Below are 20,264 nucleotides of genomic sequence, written 5' to 3'. Positions count from 1 at the left end.
ATTTAAATAGACATCTCACCATGGTGTGGAAGGCTGTAACCAGGTGACCTGTGTGCCCACCTGTCCAGCTGCTAACTGTTGATGGACAACAGTTATTGCAGTTCTTTATCTTTAAACCAGAATTGGACGGGACAGCACTTCAAATAGAGGACACCTTTAAACAGAGGAGAGCCCTCTGCAAAGGAGGACACATGGCCACCCTGGCAGGTCAGAGCATGGAAAATGTGCATGCAGTTCATTGCTGCACGTATCTCTGTATCAGAGCCATTCAGGTGAAAAGCGGGAGAGGTTTTCCAGGACATAGCTGAACAGCAGAAATTCCCTTTATAGCTCCTATTATAAAATATGGACCCAGTCTCATGGGAGACAGACTGAAGGTGTTAAAGCAGGAGAAAGTGACCCACTCATGTCACTAGCAATTCTTCTTTTGCATCAGCCAAATTCCTTGTACCACCGCCTTTGAAGCAGAAGGCTCATTTTCACATAGTGCCTTGCAAGATACAGATTTAATACAAATGAGAGAGTGAAGAGAGACACATCCCAAACCAGGCTTGTCAGTTTCTATCTTCTTTGAATTTTTAATTATGCTGTCTATCACCCTTGACAGGTTATAACCTGGAGAATCAGATAATATGCATAATGGCACAGAAAGCTCTGCAAATGTCAACACATGGCACAGTTATAAAGACACACTGGACGTTTGTGTAATAGCTGGGGGGTGGGGAGGGAAAGAATGTCTCAGTAACAAACAGTCTGATGTGTAAATATATATTTTATAAAAACCCAGCAAATGTGGAGGAGAATGAAAGGAGGAGAAGAGGAAAAGCAAGGGGATGTTGAAATCAAAGGCTGCAATTGGAAGCAACACATACCAAGGAGCAAATCCCACTGAATGCAAAGTGGCACTTCTGAGTAAAACGTTATTAGGGCCAGACTGCATCTCCAGGAATGGACTGTAGAAATGTTAAAATTCTATGTCTCAGACATTCAAGCACCATCAATGCAAGGGATTTATTTCAATGAAAGGTGTGTTTTTCCACCTCTTCAGAAGATACAAGCACACATCGTATCGCCCTGTAAGAAATACCTCTTAAACAGCCCAGCAGCTCTGAAGCATGAACTCGTGTTGCTTGTTCCCATAATATATATCAGTTGAAAGGTGGCCACGTCCCCAGTTCAGGGGAAATTTCAAGCCGCATACCCGGCGGTCCTTAGGGATAAGAGTGGGAATGCACTCTGGGCTTCAGACTCCAGTAACAGACTTGGAACTTTCTAAACTTCCTATGTGCTGGCGGAGGAGGCACCAGCCTCTTGCTCACACAGAGCAGGATTCTCTGGAAATCAAGTCGAAACGCTAACCTTTCCAGAACTAGGGTCTATCCGTATTAGTGGTTTGTTTTGTTTCTTTGTGGTATCTGCTACTGATGATAGTTCTATGAGGGGGTGAATACTTTCAAAATAAATGTGCCATTCATTTACCATCTCTTCTTCCACTTCCTCATGTGAAAAAAAACTGAATTAAAAAGAAAATACAAATATTCTCGCATTCCGGCTGGGTAGAAGTCTTGCACTGTTCTTCGCCACTCTGTCTTCCTTCCTTCCTTCCTTTATTATAAGAACTTCTAAAAATGGTTTAGAGTGAATTTGCACCATTGTATCCATTCGCAAAAACAACTTGCGACATGCTGCTGCTAATGTCTTCAGCACACATTAAAACCAGCTGTTGGTTGATTCTGGAACTCATCGCTATCTGTTTATTTGTATGTTGCTTTTCCATGTTAAAACCATCCTCAAAGCAGTTTACAGCAACATCAGGAAACATTCCCAAATAATTAACAATTACAGGTCATAACAAAATTTCAATAATCATACAAATAGGTTGAAGATAGGTTGAAGTAACAAACATACACCAAAGTTAAACTGTCCACTAATGATTCATACTAAGGTCTAACAAAAGTGAAATACAAAACAATTAAAATGGGAACAAACATTTCATCTGAAGCTAAAGGTTACCCCAAGCACAAAGCCCAAACAAGACCGTACCCTGATGTTCTCTAGGCACCTTCAGCAACAGGAGCAGCCTTTGTAGCTGGGGTCAGTTGGAGCTTGGCCCTCCTAGGCCAGGTGGAAGAGAACCAGGCAGAGGAACAGCAACCAGGTCTTTCAGGACTCACAGTTAGATGGTCTCACAGCTAGTTCATGTTCCTGGGTGCTTCCAGATACAACTTTTATTATGCAATCACCATGCCTTAAATACAGCGTGGCGGCAGCAGCAGCGGTGGAAGTGGGGCAGGGGTGGGTGTCCAGAAGTTGTTGTCCTCCATTTGTAACCTACCCTTGCTCACCCTACCCTTGCTTAGCCTTCTGCTTCTTTCGTCTCTCTTTTTTCCACAAAATATCCTTCAAGGAGGAAGAGACAGAATAGCTGTGCAATGTCTTCTGAATCAGTGGCACTAGGAGTTTGTCTGAATGCACAAATGTACACACACAGAGACACACATCTCAAAGTGCCCTTTACTTTGTACCATTTTTGGTGTTGCATGGGTGCAACTTTGCAAATTCGGTATTATTTTAGAAAAAAAATAAATACTGAAGTCTGCAATTTTGGGAGATAGAAGCACATAGGAACAGGAAACACACAAAGATAATACCATGACAGTGATGAATAAAAGATAAATAAAATAATTCACAACAAGAGCTGTGGCCTGAGCATAACCTTAGTTTGGACAAAATACTTGAGATTTCCCTCTTCCTGGTTATTGGCCTGCTTCTTTCTTTCTTTCTTTCTTTCTTTCTCTTTGTTTCTTTCTTTCTTTCAACATATTTGCATAAGCCCATCCATTCTGGTATTCTTCTATTTCTTTGGCAACATTTTGAACGGAGGTGGTTTAGACTTTGCACAACCCAGCCAGTTCATAATCTCACAACAGTGTTTCAGGATTTCCCTCCTCACTTTTTGCAGACTTGGCCTCTTGGGACCTTACTCTGTAATTGTGTCTGTAAAATTGGATGGTTCACACAAAAAAGCGTGAATGGTCTGTTTAATTTCAATAAGCTAGCTCACATAAACATATGGGCTTCCATCCAATGATACATGTTCATAGCTGTGTACAATCATTTGCACTCCTGCCAACCAGCTCATTGTTGGGGAGAGGGTTGGGGGGTGAGGGAGGTACTAAATCCAGCTCTTTGCTTCCCTTTCCATACATCTATTGGTGTAGTTGCAGGAAGCTTATATTACTAGGCGGTATACACAAACTCGAAGGCTCAGCTTCTGGTTAGGCTGGGAAACTCTTCTCATAGCATCTGTTGATGTGCGCCATTTCCTACTGGGATAGAGATACATGCGTAGAACCAGTTTCCTTGCGTATGTGATCCTTAGAAGCTGACTTTCGTTAGCTTGTGGCGATCCCTCTGAAAACAAACCCATCTCTACATGATCTATATGTAAAGGACGTTTGTCACACACAAGTGAATGTGACATGCACGCATTGATTTCAATGGGTCATATTAGTTCTAACTAAGTTGTCCATTAATATCAATGTGACTTAAATGCAATTCATTTTCTCTAGATTGGGGGCAAATGGCATTTACTAATCTGTTTTCTAGATTAATTTCTTTACATTTGTGTTTTCTAACCTGGATCATTGAACACCCTGCTATCCCCAAGAGTTAAACTACATGGAAATGGGTTTTGAAATGGTTCTGTTTAAATATGGATTTTCATGAAATCAGGTTAGCTCCTCTCAGGGCAAATGGTAGCCAGTAATGTGGTGTATACATTTAAAAAATCCATTTGCATGGGGCAGATGAGTAGAACTGAACGTCATCAAATGGGTAGGTGCGGGGAAGTGAGAAGGCTTGCTTTCCCCCCACCCCTCACACCATCACTGAAGCTTTTAAAATTTTTAAAATTGCACTTCCATACATAACAGCCTTGTTATGCTCCCCTCCCCACTCAGAGAATATTTAAAGGGACAGGCAGCGATTGAGCGCAGGGCGGAAACAGTGCTCCCCACTCCTGTGCTCAGTAAATATTTAAAGGGACAGGCAAAGATTGAACGCAGGGTCAAAACAGCGTCTTTTCAAAGCAGCAGGGCTGACTCCCATCCCCAAGAAAATGAGTAACTTCTGAGTAGACATAAGCCCCCGGCCCATGCAACTCTTCCCTTCCTCAAATCAGCACTAGGGATGTACGAAAGTTCCGCTACGGATCTCGGGGAGGCCGAATGCCAGTGCATTCGGCCCCCCGAAATCGGTGGCAGAACAGCCCGCCACCCCCCCGGGACGGGACTTACCTGGGGCGGATCTTCCTGGCGGCGGCAGCTCCGGCGGCAGCTTGGCGGCGGCTTGGCGGCGGCGGCTGCGGTGGCCGGTCTTCCGACCAGCTGCCACCGCTGCCATTTCCAAGTTTTTTTTTTAAAAAAATACGCAATAGGATACGTAAAGATTTACGTAGCCTATCACGGCTAAATTTTTAAAAAACACCATGATAGGCTACGTAAATGTTTACGTAGCCTATCACGGCTGATTAAAAAAAAAAAAACTGCGCGTACGCAAATGGCGGCGCCCATGGGCGCCGCCATTTGCATTCCTTATTTTGGCACGTCTTAGTCTACATAAACATTTACGTAGACTAAGACGGCGAAAATAAGGGGAACGCAAATAGCGTAGACGCTATGCTATTTGCATTCCCCTTATTTTCGCCATCTTAGTCTACATAAATGTTTACGTAGACTAAGACGTGCCAAAATAAGAAACACAAATGGCAGCGCCCATGGGCACCGCCATTTGCATACGCGCGGGTTTGTTTGTTTTTTAATCAGCCGTGATAGGCTACGTAAACATTTACGTAGCCTATCACGGCTGACTGCAGGGACGCAAACGGCGGCGGCTACAGCCGCTGCCATTTGCGTCCCTGCTAGCCAGCGGCCAGATGTCCGGCTGCTGGCAGAGCCGGCTGGCGGCTCCGCAGAATCGCTGCGGAGCACAGCTGGCCGGCCAGGATTCTGGTGGGGGGAGGAATGGAGCACCTCCCCCCCGGCGAGGATTCCGGGGGGAGGGACGGAACGCCTCCCCCCCAACCATCAGAATAATCCCCAAAAGGTAAGTGATTTTCGTACATCCCTAATCAGCACTGCTTCCACCAGCCCAACTGAAGCCAGCTGAGGTCACATGGACTCCCAAACTGCACTGAAGCTGCTGTGACTGGAAAACCCACCACAAATAGAGTTTGGGGGGCGGGGGAGGATTAGGGCAAGAAATGCCACATTAGCTACGGGGAGGGGCGTATGTTATCTGACATGATCGACTTGGGGGTGAAGCAGAACCGGAGTAAAAGTCCAGTGTAGATGAGCCCCAAGTAGGTAATTATCCATGCCATCCACCTGTTTTCTGAGAAAACAGCAAACTTTTGTTTAGTACTGTAAAAAATTACATGGTGCTCAATGCACTTGCCTTTAGTTTAACTTTCTTTAAGCTTTAAACGTGTGTGTGTGTGTGTGTGTGTGTGTGTGTGTGTGTGGCAATTTTGTAAGTAAAGGGATCAGAGTTCAGACTTTCATACCTGGTGAACCATCACTTAATACTCTCACCATCTGAATATATTCCCTTTCAGGAGTGCTTCTGCTTATAACTGTCTTAGGGAGCAATCCTATCTAGATAGGCGGCTGCCTCGGAAGTCGGAGGCGACTGCCTGTCCAAAGCAAGGCAGGAGAAGCACAGGGGGATCGTTCCCTCCACGGCTCTCCTGCCCTGCTTTTTCTGCTAGACAGCCGATTGCAGTTGTCTCGCGGGGGGGGGGGGTTAATGGGAGAGGAGGCTGCATCCTATGTGTTGTACATGCAGATCTGCTCTCCCTGCCCTGGAACTCCCCCAGCCCCGCTCCTTTTCAGCCGCTTCATGCTCCTCTTCCGAGCACGGAGGATGGGGCTTCGTGCTGCCTCTGAGGCAGCATGGACATGGGGGGAGGTCAGTTTTCCAGGAACTGACCTCGTAGCATGGGCTCCAAGGTCAGTTCCCGGAAAACAGCATATCCTATGGCTGTCTAGCCGCTGTCTAGTGGCCATAGGATGCTCCCTCCAGTAAGCAGCAATCATCGCCATTCATTGTTATTAGGGTAAAACCAGCCTCCAAGGAGATGTTCCAGTTAAGCGGCCTATTGATTATGACGGTTCCGCTTTATGGGAATTGATGTAGGCTGCAGGATTTATTTTGAGCCTGTATGTATATATCTTTGTGATATAGACCATTGATTCTCTACATACTGATTTCTGAGTGGTTCACAATGGGATCCAAGATAGATAGAAATATAGAGATATAAATAGACCATTGAATGGACTGTGAGCAACTGAAGCATATTGTGTGGTATTGTTCAAATTAAGGCTGCATGGAATAAAAATATAAATGGATAATCAGTCCTTCATTTCCTATATATTTGTTTTAACATGTTACACAGCCAAGTTCATTCTTTTGAAATCAGTAGTGGATATGCAATGGGCATTTAAGAGAGGATGCTTTGTTCCTTGGAACGACAGCTTTGCCTGCCTGCTCGCGTACATTTTCGTAGGAATTGAATTCAAGGCTAAAATCAGTTACATCCATCTAAATTATCTACATCCAGCCATTTAACATTTGGAGCCAGGAGAAATCCATGTGCTTCCTAGCATTCAGGATGCCCAGTGCCTTCCACAATTTGTAGAGCCTTTGTCAAAGGCAATTATGCTTATCAAGGAAATACACCTGAAGAAGAAGAAGAAGAAGAAGAAGAAGAAGAAGAAGAAGAAGAAGAAGAAGAAGAAGAAGAAGAAGAATGAATGATGACATGGGAAAATGACTTGGCTGGAAAAGCTTCTATGGTTTTAGTCCATAGAAAAATGCTGTAAAATGCTGGAGGTTGGTGGACCTTTTGGAATGGAGAGGGGTATGTTGTGAGAAGCTGTGATGGCACTGTCAGCCACCAGGGGCGGACTTCCCTAACCCGTGCATAGTTTTGTAGCCAACTCCGTTTGAAGCCAGAGGAGATTAGTAGGCCGGGAGACAGTTGTGCACTGTCCTTTCTCTTGCTGTGTGCTGGCCTGCCCCCCAGGGGAATGGAGTAGACGGACCCTTTCCTTAAGGGGCTACAAGGCTGCACCAGACAAGGGCTATGCCTAGGGTGCCAGTGGGCATGCCTTCACTCAGACGAGGCAGGCACAACGTGTCCCACTCTCTAGCAGCTACATAGCTATGCATGAAGGTTTCGCTTTATCAAACTCAGGGCTATTTAGTACCTCAGGGACAGAGCTATATGCCTCCTCTCTCCCTGCTACTGTGGGGTAGCCCTCTTCTCAGGAGAATGGAGTAGGAAGACCTTTCCTTCAGGGGGATGTAGGGGTGCACCGTGGCAGGGGCCATGCCTGGAGGTGCCAGCAGGCATGGCTTCACTCTGACGAGTAATGGGTCCTGTTCGGACTCCTGCATATGTTTACTTGCAGCTTTCACTGTATCAACGTACATCAGCGCGATTCCCACCCACGCCAAACCAGGTTCCACTTGCTAGATAGATCTAAACCAGGGGAGCCGAACCTCTTTCAGCCTGAGGGCTAAACTCCATTTCAGAGAAGCTCTCGGGGGCTGCATTCCACTGGTGGGTGGGGCAAAAGGGGTGTGGCCAAAACTACCAGCTTAGTTTAGCTTAAAGGTCTTAATGCCAGTAACTAAGCCTTAGGACTGGCATTTCACCCTTTAGAATGCGGGAAAAAACCTGCACAAAACCCAGAAAACCACCAAATGATCGATAGTCAGGGAGAAATGGAAGGAGGGGTGGCCATTTGGGGAACCTTGGAGGTGCAGATTGGGACCTCAGCTGGACCAGAGTTGCCCTCTAGCCCTGAGGGTCTGCATCCCTGATCTAAACTAATATCTATGTATCCCCCTTCAAAATGCATAGAATCTAAGAACTTTAGGGCCAAAACAGTTGTTGTTGTTGGTGTTGTTGTTCGGTCGTTAAGTCATATCCGACTCTTCATGACCCCATGGACCATAGCACGCCAGGCCTTCCTGTCCTCCGCTCTCTCCCGGAGTGTGCTCAAGTTCATGTTCCATGGGGTTTTCTTGGCAAGAATACTGGAGTGGGTTGCCATTTCCTTCTCCAGTGGACCACATTTTGTCAGAACTCTCTGCCATGACCTGTCCATCTTGGGTGGCCCTGCACGGCATAGCTAATGGCTTCACTGAGTTACGCAAGCCCCTTCGCCACAACAAGGCAGTGATCCATGAAGGGGGTTGTTTGGGTACTAGCTACAAAAACGGCCTTCCTTCAGTTAGCTTTAAAGTATGTTTCTTTTTCAATTTCCACTTTGATGTCATTTGATTTGCACTAGGTAAAAATCAGTACAACACAGCTTTACTTTGAGGCAATGTTACTGAGCACTTAGCATTTCAAATAATGTAAACACTATAAAAACTAATCAACTAATAATAAAATAAAGCCATAAGCTGTAAAGGATCGTCTGGATAACTTCTTTATTTGTAACTTTTCTTTATTGTTTTTAAAGATAAAAATAATGGATATTCTAAAAGAAAGAATGCTTACCAAAAGATAGGCACTGCTACAAAACAAAAAGTAAAACCTGGGATGGCTCTTCTGTGTTGCATAGTGCACTGCCACTGCTCGGAATTCGAACTTTGGCTTGTGCAAACTGTAGCACAGTGGCTGAGAGATCAAGGCTTTGAGCAACGTCATTCTCGATGGACATCATATCTGCACCAAATCTCCCCTCCAAAGTGTCAATATTATCCCTTAAGGAATGTCTGGGTGGCCTCTACCATGTATCTTCAAAGGCTGGCTGCTGCTGCTTTTCCTTGCAAACTAAAGCTGGGAGAGCACCTTTTCCAGAAGAGAAGCTGTAGGCAGCAGGAAGGCCCTTAGCTCTATCCTTGTTTACTACTTCCCCCCTGCAACTTCCCCACCAGCAGCTTTTCCCCCCACAACTGCAGTTCCAGACCCATGATCACTATGGAAACACAAATCTGGAAGTCCTGGTGGATAAAAAGTAGCTGGTATGTTTGTGTGTGTGTGTGTGTGTGTGTGTGTAAGAGCTGGAGAAGGACAGTGTCAGGCAAGGGAAGGGCTGAGCACCTCCTTTTGCCTGCAGCTTCTCCATTCAAAATTGCACCTTCCCGCCTTCCCTCCACTAGCATCCAGCTTTTGGAGACATGTGGTGGGGCAGAAATCTGTAGATCCATCCTTATCTTCCCTAATTTCAATGCTGTTATTCCCATCCTCAACATTAACCAATGGCCCTGAGTTTTCCAGTCACTCCCAAATGGCTCCAACACAGTAATAAACTGTACACAATTATAGCTAATAAGAATGTTTCTTGGTGCATGCAATCGGTGTAATAAAGGGCAATTTTCCTATGCCTGCAGTTAAGAAGTCCATTTATTTTTGCTTTCAAGGTAATCAATTGTATGCATCCCGCATTTGGACACCTTTGCTTGGATTTCTGCACTACACACCTGGATTAATCTCTCACACAAGTCACCCAATATTAACAATAACATGACAAGCTGGAAGGAGAATCATGTTGGCCTTTTCAATGCGTTAATCAGCTCTGCTTTGGAATAATGCATGTTGAAAGATTGTGTGTGTGTGTGTTTTAAAATGTGGCTTCTTGAAAAGGTTTGGAACATAAAGAAAACTGTGCAAGATAATTTAACTGATCAATATGCCTAGAGTGGCAGTTGCTTTGCTCTTGAGTGATATCCATCATAACTCTTTTGGAGTAAAAATGGCCTCAGGGGACACTTTTGTAACTGCCTAAGTGAAATACTATCCAGTGATGTTTCATGCTTTATTCATTAACTGATACTTCACACCTTAGGATGCTATAAATTAAACTTTAACTGTTGTTATAGGATGCCTAAAAATACTGCACTTACCCAATCTGCTCGCATATATCCACTCTCTAAGGAAAAGGACAGTAACCCAGCTCAAGCCACAATAATCTAGCCACCTACTTTAAAATGGTAAGGTTGAAACAGTTAATCACAGAGACAGTATTGTAAAGAAAAACACAGATGCTCTCTTAGAGATGGATGAATCTGTCCATTTCTCTTTCTCCCACATTCAGGTTTTTTTAAAATGTCAAGTTCTTTCATCCTGAATCTTAAGATTTTGTGAATTTTGGTAAATTCTTCTCAAAACTGAAATGAAATGAAATTCTCACCCATCGGCACTGGCCAAATTCAATAGGGAGAGCTGTTCCCAGCATGGAGAGGACCATACTGTACCTCCTGCCATGCAGTTGTTAAAGATGAGGAGGCTGTCAGGAAAAAAAAAGAAAAGAGGGACAGCCACTCCTAAATCAGCACTGAGATGGTTGAATACGCAAAGGGCTTCTCCGCATGAGGAAAAATCCCTCAACCGTAACAAGGCTTTCTGTTCCTGTTTATGTGACTCGATTAGGATGGACTCCTTTGGACAAAGAACACTGATGTGGAATTGAAAACGCCCTTTCTCAGCAGCCTTACCAGGGCTAGGGATGGCGGAGAATTCCGCCACGGACTCCAATGAGGCCGGATTCCAAAGAATCTGACCCCCAGATTCCGTGGCAGAATGGAGCACTCACCTCCGCCTCCCCACAGGATCTGTCCAGGTCGGATCCCTGTCCATGTCGACCCTGCGGAGCTGGCCACCAGCTCCACAGGGCTGGAGAAAGTCGATACAGCCGGCAGCCATTGCCGTGCCGTATCTCTGTGTAAGTCAGTCCCCCGGATGCAAATGGCATAGTGGACGCCATTTGCAGCCGTAAAGCTGGTCGATTAGCCTAAAGACAGCCATTTATGGCTGCGTTTAGGCTAATCGACCAGCTTTACGGCCGCAAATGGCGTCTGCTACTCCATTTGCATCCCTGTTTTTGGTTGTGATAAGCTATGCAAATATTTGCATAGTCTATCTTGTGAACAGGGATGCAAATGGCATACTGGACGCAAATGGCTTACTGGATCGCCTCCCCCCCCCCCCGCAGACCCCCAGCGGACTGGAGGTAAGGGATTTTGTACATCCCTAACCAGGGCTTTCAATATTTTCAATGAAGCAGGGCCTTCTAGTGGCTGAATTATAGCACTACATTACATTACACACTGGCACTATCCCAGTTTGTTTGTTTTTCATTCCAGCTTATCTCTGATCTTTCTTGAAAGCGGGATAAACTGGGGAAAGCCCCAGAGATGTCCTAGAGGTTGACAACATCATGTAATGGACCCACAAACTTCCATGGGTGGCCAATCACGAGCGTGCAATAAATCGCTGGTGTAGAGACACCCACAAGGATTCAAACCCTGTTTGAATCTCAAGTTCTTTCCAACTAGAATATGAAGAAATTTGCAAAGGTTGGTCAATTCTGATCAAAGATGAATTGAAATGAAATAGTCACCCATCCCTAGTTCTAGTTCAACTGGAGGAAACATTTGCAGTTGGTGCTGCTGCTGTTGCATTACAAGTGCTGAAAAGAGAGATCCAGCAACAGGGATATGCATGCATAGCCCAGTCATGCTCACGGCTATTCCTTAGTAAAGGGTTTTCTTGGCAAGAATACCGGAGTGGGTTGCCATTTCCTTCTCCAGTGGACCACATTTTGTTAGAACTCTCCTCCATGACCTGTCCGTCTTGGGTGGCCCTGCACGGCATAGCTTATGGCTTCACTGAGTCATGCAAGCCCCTTCGCCACAACAAGGCAGTGATCCATGAAGGGGGGCCAAAACAGACATGACTTTAAATGTGAATTCAACAACCAATTTGGATCTTAAAAGCCACCCTGTCCCCAGACTAGGGTCCCAATCCATATGAGGTCTTGCATCTGATGTAGAGTAAAAATAAAAAAGACATGCCTGCTAGACGCATATTTAAAGTAATGTCTGTTTTGGCCCTCAGTTGTCATTACTTGAGGACTTGGTAGCTCATAAGCATGACAAGGTTACCATATAAGTGAGGGGAGAAGGCATAATCTTACGGAGCAAATCTCCAGTGGGCTGGACATTGCAGTATGATGATGGCAAATTTTTTCAGGATACTTCAGATAATCATTTGAAGAACAGATAACCATTTGAGTGAGAATCTGACTGCCTGGATTTTTTCATTCTTAGCTCAGTGTTATTCAACCGGATCTGCAGTGCTGCTGGCTCCAGGTTTTGAAGGGCCCTTGGGCAAGACACCCTCCATGGGCCCATGCCTCAGTGAATCTACCTTCTCACCAACATTGTCACCAGCTCCTCATCTTCTTTCTCATCATTGCCACCACTTGCTTGCTTGACAGGCAGAGCACCAGTGAGCAAGTGGGCAGGGGCATCTGCAGCTCCTCCTTCTTGCCGCCACCATGGCCGGAGCGAGAGGCAGGTGAAGAAGCTTGTTGCAAAGGTAAAGAGAATGAGCAACCCCAGGGGGCTTTTGTCAGTGGGGCCCTGCTGGGGTGCAAGCCCTCAGCAGGTGCCTGACTGTGCCTACCCTTGACTGATGTGAACTATGCATAGACTAGGTCCTGGGATGGCCAGCATAAGATTAGTAAATAGAGGTGTGGTAGAGATGTTGTGCCTCTGCAATCTGTGCCACAGTATAATTGGGCTAAAAGAGATATTGGGAACTTTTCTCAGAATGGGCAAGTCTTTGGGTCAGAGAGCGACAGACAGACAGAGCTAGAGCCAGATCCCAGGGAACCTTTCTAATAAATAGGGGCAAGGAGAGCATCATCAAAGTGGAAAGGAGAAGGAAGCTGGAGAATGCAACCTCTATACAGGCTGACTTTTCAGGGACTGAAGACCCATGGAAGCTTCTCTCTATTGGGAGTCCATCAAAGGTGGAAGGAACGCTATATAGCCCCGAGGGCAACAATCATTCTTTGTGGACAGGGCAAGGTCCACAAAGCCACTTTTTGATCGGCCCCCCACTGTAAGGGAGCCATATGTGAGTCCTCTCCCATGCAGATAACGAGTGGGTAAATATTGGACATGGACACTAGCAACCCTAGGAGCATTTGTTTGCACTTTTCATCAAAAGCAAACATCAGGAGCATCATGCATACAAATGCATGAAATTAAGCACCAGCATTTAAACAAAAACCAATAACAGCCTGCAATTTTGAGCAGAGGAGGCATGTAGCGAAGGGACACTTCACCCATTGCTGTCATCCGTTTTTCCACTCAAAGTCACCCTTCCAAGCCACTTTTGTCCTTAAAGCGTTCTAGATCTGGAACTCCATTGGGAGGGGGAAAGCAGCATATATCTGACTGCTCCTCTACTCAAAATTGCAGCCGCAGAAACTACCAGGGCACTGGTACAGGCATCTGTATATAACCAGTGGTCTGGCCTTTAGAGTCTTCACAGATGACATGCGAAGTGGTCTGATCCTCACACATTCCCAGAACACCCAGTGATAACCTCACACATCACACACAAGTGCAGCCTACTTAGTCAGTTGCATAAACACCAGCTGAAAAAATGAAATTCTTACTCTCTCCTTATATGATCACACCCACTAATAGTGAACCCAGGTGATGAGTGTCAACAGAAAAGAAGCCAAAATGGGGGTCACTCACTGCGATACAAGAGGGAGGTATCTGCAAGCTCAGGAGTATGCTGAGGTTTACATAAGTATTAAAAAAAAAAAAAAACCACCACCTTTTGGAAAAAAACTTGAGATGAACCTCCCCCCGCCCACAAAGCCTAATGGTAACTGACCATGCTCAGTAGCCACAGTGCCAGTTGGAAACTGGAGGAGAACATGACTGGCCGGCAGGAATACTGAACAGGAGAACTCCCACTAGGAGGTGATGAGGATACACTGCCATGTTCAGTGTCAGCTGGAAAAGAAAATGGAAAACTGGGGTGGAGAGAGGGGCATGGAATGGCCTGTTGCAGGAAGACATGGCTGGTTGGCTGGAACCCTGAACAGGAGCACTCTTGTTCAAAGGGGAGAATACACTGCAGTGTTCTGTTTCAGGTCCCACTTGTTCACACTAATAGCCAACTCAGGTGGTTGAGTGTCTATCATTTTGGAAGCAATACAGCGGGGCCACCCAAAAAGAAGGCAGTACAGACTGAGTGGGCTCACTAGGTATTCAGAAGTGTAGAACTATGTAAATTAAAGAAAGTGGTGTGGGGGATGTTTTCTTAAAGAAACATAAAAAGCAGTCTGACACACACCTGTGAACTTTGAGGTCACTTAGAATGTTGAGATGACAAGTTGAGAGAGAGAGAAAGAAGAGGGAATTGGCTTATTCAAGCCCGTCACATCTTATTGTAAGTAGCAGGGGGAGGTGGGTGAAGAAAAAAACTCACCTTCCTGTACTGTAAAGGTAAAGGTAAAGGAGCCAGTGTGGTGTAGTGGCAAAAGTGTTGGACTGGGAGCCGGGAGATCCGGGTTCTAGTCCCCACTTGGCCATGGAAGCTCACTGGGTGACTTTGGGCCAGTCACAGACTCTCAGCCCAACCCACCTCACAGGGTTGTTGTTGTGAGGATAAAATGGAGAGGAGGAGGATAATGTAAGCCGCCTTGGGTTCCTTGCAAGAGGAAAAAAGGCGGGGTATAAATGCAATAATAAATAAATAAAAATAAATAAAGGTAAAAGGTGTCCCCAACCAGTCGTGTCCGACTCTAGGGTGCAGTGCTCATCCCCGTTTCTAAGCCGAAGAGCCAGCGCTGTCCGAAGACACTTCTGTGGTCATATGGCCGGCATGACTGAACACCGAGGTGCATGGAATGCTGTTACCTTTCCCGCCGAGGCGGTACCTATTTATCTACTTGCAATTTCTTGCTTTCGAACTGCTAGGTTGGCAGAAGCTGGGACTGAAGACAGGAGCTCACTCCGTCACGCAGCACTCGGGTCTCGAACTGCTGACCTGCCGACCTTCCAGTCTGCAGTTCAGCGTCTTAACCACTAAACCACCGTGGCCCCTCTACCTGTACTATACAGGGATGTATCCTGGAGAAGGTGGGGATACCCTACAACATTGTGTGTGTGTGTTCTGTACGAAATGCAATGGAGCATAGCAAGCTGGTGAATGTATAAGATTTTGCATTGCTCACCATTTCTGGAGTGCCTAAGAGACTTTGAATGATATAGATGGTGTTCAAGAGAATCCTTTAATTAGGAATCTATATATCACATTGTGAAATGCTCTTGAAACTCAGATTTCTTTCCAGCTAAATATAGCCAGATAACAGGAGACTTGTCTGGAAGTGCTCTTGAATTAAGATTAGTTGAGGACTTCTTGAGGGTTGTGATTTGGAACCTATTCAAGATGTGTTTTTAATTACATTAGCATATTGTCCAGTTTGTGAAGCAGCTCTGCTTCATACTGCAGGCCCTATCTAGGAACTTGTCAGTAACTCTTTCCAGACATGAAAGCCTGTAAAACTGTAACTGTATTAACAATATTAAACATGATAAAGCACCAAAAGGAACCATTAGCTTTCCCCTTTTTGAGAGGTTTGTGTGTCCCTGCAGCCAAACTTTCTCAACTTCCGTATACAATAAATCCACCTTCCCCAACCTAGTGACTTCCATATGAGTTGGACTACAGCTCCCACTGTCCCCAGCTGGCTGGGATATAATAAGAGTTGTGGTGCAACGCATATGGAGGGCACCAGGTTGGAGAAGGTTGCCATAAATAAATGTTACCAATAGGCAAAGTGCTACTCATACCCCAAACTGCTTATAGTGTACCTCACTATATGAAATTCTGCATGACTGCAGCAGAATCTGACAAATTAGAAAGGCCACATTCTAAGTGTGTGTGTGTGTGTGTGTGTGTGTGTGTGTGTAGGGTGTTATTGCAGTGGTTTCCACCCAAACCTATGTGTTTATTAAAGAATCTGTAGAGATGCAGGGGCTCTCTACAGATGTTCTAATCAGCTTTCCCCAGCCGGGTTTCCTCCGGATGTGTTGGACTGCAAACTCCAATAATCTTCAGTCCACATGGCTGCTGGTCACGCTGGCCATTGTACCCCAACATATCTGGAGGGCACCAGGATGGGGAAGGCTGCCTAATCATTAGAAGCTAATGAATGCACATAGACCCAGGGTGGAACTTGTCCCCCCACAAAGTGTGCCCCTGGACACCTCTGTTGGCACCTACCCGGCTGCCTGCCCCTCCGAGTTTTTTATTTTATGTCCTTAAAATAAATTATTTCTTTTTTTAAACTGAGAGGTTGCCATGCTACTAAGCAAAATGCTGCCCTCTTGTACCATCTTTATTTGGGTTTAAAGGAATGGTTTTGACCCCACTTCTGCCTTGTTCTTAGGTTCTTGGACAAGTTATTTTTCTTTTAGTCTTACCAGTTTGCCTTCTGGGAAATGAATATTCTGTGACCAGCCATGCCCACCATGGCAGCTATTTTATGAATGAGTGAGTTCCTTGTGGCAGCCATTTTGTGAGAGTGTTTATAACACTCTCTCAAAATTCCAAATGTGTCCACCCCAAAAAAGTTTGGGGTCCCCTGTTGTACCCACTTGAAAAAGACTTGCAAACATACAATTGCGTTCCTTATAAATGAATTTAAACAGATTCCTAATAAGTTAATGATGCTTTTACAGATGGCTAGAATGCAGACATGCCTGTCTGCTGGCATGTTGGACCTCTATAACCCTCATGTTCCCTGCTGTTCCAAAGGTGAGTGGAGAGACAAGCAGCAACCACTGTGCAAAAAACCAGACCCCATTATTACAGGAATCTCTTACATGTGGAACTACTTCCGTTTCTCACTTTTGGTTGGTGATTACAATAAACGGAGAAGGTGACATTTGGAAGAATCTGTAGCTCATTATCAACATAGCGGGAGAAAAACCATTTGAGTGCTTCTAACTATGGAACATTAATTCTTGGACTAGTGGTTACATTGTGCTAAAATTCACTGGAAAAGATTCAGTTGTACACAGGAACACTTAGCTGGTACAGTGCGCAATGGGGAACTTTCTTTTAGGAGAAGAACAAGGTTTACCATCTCTACAGAAAATCAGTAGGAGCGTATGTTTCCCCCTTGCTTCCAATCAAAGCTTTAGCAACACCATTAAACCTCAATGGCAACATTCCCACTGAGTTCTGTGGCCGCACATAGGTCATATGGTGGTACACAGTGAGAAGGACAGCGTTTCAAAATGTCAGGGAGGATTTGAGCATTATAAACATTCTTCTAGCCCCATTCTCCATCAGAACTCTGTTGCTAAGGGAGCCGGAGCAAGCTGCATACGAAAGCTATGACGGCCAGACATTTCTTCCACACCAATGTAATTCTCACAGATGAGGGTGAATATGAACAGAGTTTTTTATTTTTTATAAAGTCAGACACATACAGCTCTGAAATGCCGGTGACAACTATTCCTTGGAAATATTAAAAAGGCTGAAGTCTATAAACACCCCCACAGTTTTCTCTAAAGGTAAAGCATACAACATAGTGATAATAATGAAATCAGATTCAGATCCACAGGTAATGAAAATGCTAATGAGATCCGCACCACCTAAGTGTCTTTCCATAGTAAACACTGCTGTGATGGTTAATTTGCTAGAAGTGGATTTCTGCTCTTAATAAACAGGGACATTATTATTATTTTTTGGAGTGGGGGAGACATACAACAAGGTCCAAGACCTCTTCTTTGGTAAATTAAAAGAATACATTGCCTATCTATATCTGAGTCTATACTTATCTGTCTGGCATTTGTTGTGCTTCTTTTATTTTATGATCCATCAGCTGAAGCCACAGCCAACCTTGGTCTCAGAGATGCCATGTCTCAAGGTGCTGCTGCTGTCCAAAGCAGTTTGTTTTACATCATAACCCATTGACTTGCTGTGAGGCTGTCAAGCAAGGACATTGCCAGGCACTTAAAGTAACTTTTTTCTCAGCTTAATTGCCATGCAGGGCGGATGGGGTGGTGGTTGCAGTATGTGGGGCGGGGAGAGCTAGCTCATTTTTTCGCAGTTACAATTCCTCTTGAAAATCACCTCCTGCATGGTAATTCAGCTGAGAAAAAGGAACCTTGCATTGGGAAGAATGGGCACCCAGGGCTTTGGGGAATAGATCGGGCCCCTGGAAAGTAGATTTGGGGCTGGGGCTGGGGCCCTATGGGCCCTGTGTAGGCCCAGGTTTAGCAATGCCTCCAAAAGCCGTGACCTCTTTAAATCTAGCATAGCTGTTTGAATGCATGCATCTGGAATAGGACAACCATGCTCTATTAAACAGGCCCCAACTCTATTGACGGTCTTGCAACATATGAGGGGTAAGATGTAAAACTAATTGGTTTGGACAGCAACACCCTGGGGTACACAGTCCTTGAGGCTGAGCTATACTGCATCTACCAACGAAAGCTTGAAGTCCTGCAGCGATGGTAAATCTGTATAAGATGGGGCATACTATCTACAGTACTAGGCAACGTCCCCTCTGTATAGTCTTCTCTAGGCAAAATCTAGGTTTGGAAACCAGGACTCAAGTCTTCCTGCCTGACAATCTCTCTAGGATAGTCTGAGGAGCAAAGAACTCTCCATGGGCCTGACCCAGGCAAGTCAAACACTTTGTACCCCTGATTTCATCACTTCATTGGGAAAGTTTTATGATGTTGTGTTCAGTGCTGGCCAACTGATCCTTCTAAGAGTCTGGGTGAGTTCACACAATCAAAACAGCCCACCATGAGTTGTTTAAGCCATGGTGAGCCCTGGTGCGTGCCAGGTAGCATATTTTGCATATTCAGTGCCCCAAAACAGCTCTTCGGCCTCATCATAACTAGCAGAAACAGGATAAATTTTGCAAAAGATAAAAAAAGAATGCAACTGTGCATCATTTCAATCATCACTTTTTCTTGACACATTTTGGGATTTTTAGGGTACACACATCCTTGTCCGTGGGGAACCAAATTGACAGCCAGAGTGGATAGCTGCTGGTTACGTTTTCTGGTTAAGTAGTTCATAATTATGGCAGTTTTTTCCCTTCCTATAATTTCATAGCTGGTAAAGTATTATTGGGTGACACCCACTCCAGCTATATGAAAACCTTTAACATTGTTCTGACATCTCTCAGGAAGAAAAGAAGTATTGTGAGTACAGACACGTATGGAGTTAGAAGTATTTGCAGTTTATTTGAGTCATTCATTGCAATCATCTCTTGGTAATCTGAAGGTGTTAAATTGCTATAACCAGGTATCATATAATCAGTAATTGCATTTTATCACCTAGCCCTGTAAAGGAAACCAAGCTAGGAGAGAATCAGGAAGTTGGCTAGTACTGTGTCCCTAAAGAAAAAATGTTTCTAAGAGACTTAATAGAAATATCTTGCAGTGGGGAACATATTTCTCCATATCAGGTGAGATGGGGAATCAGCATCCCTTCCCTTGCCACATCTTCTCCTCAAATATATATGGTGACTGGCTTGGTTTTATTCTTGAACCACCTGCAGCTTCTGACAGTGGAGGCTGATCACTGTGATGTCAGTGGGGTGGTGAATGTGCTCTGGGTTTCAGTCAGTACTGATCAGAACTCTAAAGAAGCTACCTTGGATAGTTCCTTTGGAGTTATGGCTGGTTCTGGCTGCCCGGAGCAGATTCACTGCTCTGCTGACATCGGAGCCACCAGTCTCCACTGGGTTCTGAACATATTCCTAATGCTGTTGGCCAGGTGTAGGCAACCTGGGGCTGTCGGCCTAATATCAAAAGCCCTCTGCATGCGATCAGTTCAAACTTCTGGCGTGACCCTACTGTTCCTTCCCTGGCAGCCTGCTGGGCATGAAGGAGGAGGCAGTGTGAAGATTTGAGGCCTACAGAGGCAAGGAAAAAGGTCAGGCCTAGAGTTTTTTTGCTGGGAGGGGTTATCTCTGAGAGGAGTAGTTTCATTTCCCTGGTTAGGTTTCAGTTTCATTTCCCCAGTTAAGTTTCATTTCTTCAGGTTTGAAGGAGTACTTTCATTTTTTGAGGGAGGAGGGTGTATAAACAGAGTGAGAGAGACAGTAAGAGCAGAGTCAGGGAGACCAGAGCCTGAAGAGGGAGCAGGAAAAAACAGCCGGGGGAAGTGTAAGTACAGCTAGGTAAAGGAAGTTGCATATTGCAACTTTTATTTTCTCTTAAGACCTTTTGTATCACTTAGCTCTATTGTGTAAATACCTTTAGTTGTTATTTGCTTGCTTTAATTTACCAGTAAACTGTTGTGGTTAAACCCTGTGTTTATCCACAACATTATCAATCACTGTTGTCTGTGGAGTGTCAGTCACCCCACGCCTACAGCCTAAACCCCACGTTATTGGAAA

Source organism: Heloderma suspectum, chromosome 1, assembly GCF_057233095.1.
Source record: "Heloderma suspectum isolate Gila_16-S chromosome 1, 16-S_ref, whole genome shotgun sequence".
NCBI lineage: Eukaryota > Metazoa > Chordata > Lepidosauria > Squamata > Helodermatidae > Heloderma > Heloderma suspectum.
The sequence above is the reverse complement of the archived record's forward strand: the minus strand, read 5'-3'. Positions refer to the sequence as shown.